Source organism: Frankliniella occidentalis, unplaced genomic scaffold, assembly GCF_000697945.3.
Source record: "Frankliniella occidentalis isolate FOCC.00 unplaced genomic scaffold, Focc_3.1 Scaffold546, whole genome shotgun sequence".
Lineage (NCBI taxonomy): Eukaryota > Metazoa > Arthropoda > Insecta > Thysanoptera > Thripidae > Frankliniella > Frankliniella occidentalis.
Genome location: NW_026267662.1, coordinates 57377 through 58824, shown reverse-complemented (window position 1 = coordinate 58824; position 1448 = coordinate 57377).

The window sequence follows — 1448 nt, the reverse complement described above, 5'->3', positions numbered from 1 at the left end:
GTTTCAGGTATGAAAAACCGTCAGGTCAGTTTGGAGCTCGCCTCGCCTCCATATTTGAGAGGTTAGAATCGGACCAAACCACCATGGCAATTTCTCATACTGAGGAAACAGATTAATCGGTGAGTTTGTTCTTTTTCACTTCCGTTCTAGATAGCCTGGAACACCCTATTTTTGAGCCAGAGTGCTCATCTTCGAACTCGATCTGTCGCTCTCTCAATTCTTTCTCGAGTTATCGTGCGTACAGACGGACAAACAAACAAACAGACAGAATGAAACTTTTCCAGTCAGTGGAGTAATGGGCTTCGCTAATCGCTCAGCCAATGAATGTTTTAAGCAATCTGGGTAATTTACCGATAATTTTCGGTCCAGTATTACCGGTAAATTTCCGAAAGTTATTTTGGTGACCCATGAAAAGTCAAAAAGTGGCGGGTCGGTAGAAAAAAAATTTGATAGTTCATTTGGCAGCTCAAAATTGAAAGGGGTCCTATGGGCCCCTCTGGTAGTTGTAGTGTGTTAAATGCTTTAGGCAAAGTTAGTAAATGAGCAGAATTTCTGGTTAGTAGGATGATGTCATACTCATGGGAAAGATCAGAAGTATGCAGGAATTTCTGTATATTGAACTGGTCAGGTATCAGAATGAAATGAAAATCTAAATACCTTATAACTTATGGACCTTGTGTAATATTCGTGTATCCTTCCCAAATCTTGAGGACTGTCTAATTTTACTGAACTACCAAAAAGGTATACATCAAATATGAGTCAGGATTTTGTCACATGAAATCTTTCTTACATAAGATTTGTATTATCAGCAGCTGATTTGTTGATTGATTCAAATGCCTTGCTTGTAGTATCCTTAAATATCTAGTATGTAAGTAATTGCTTTAGATGTCTTTTCATTTTACGACAAATGTTCGCTCAGAGATGGAAAAAACTGGAGAATGTTTAATCTGGTTCCTAAATCTAGTACATTAGTCATTTTGTTAATTTTTTTCTGTTTATCAAACAAAAGGAAAATGTTCCAGCTGAATTGTACAAAGGATCCTAAAATATTACGGAGAAGTCTTCTCTTCCACAGAAATAAATCATTTGACTCAATTTTTGTGAATTTCCAAATATCCCAGTCACCCTCAGACCAAGTTTGCTTGTACCAGTGCTTTAACGGTAAAGTTTCAGATGTCTGCTTGATTATTTCTTCTTGAATGTATTGTGGTTCGGTGATCAATTAGGGCAGACTGCTGTCTTCTCAAAATGGATAAAGGAGAACAATAATTTATCATTCCAAGATTTTGTTCAGAACAAATTACGTAAAACAAAGTTGACGACATCAGAGACCTTAGCTGGTTCACATTCTCTTGTCAGGATCCACAACAGGGCATTAGATGATCAACGATAAAAAAGTAGAAAAAGGTCGACTGTAAGGTGCTAGATGTTGCTGATCCAGGGTTCTC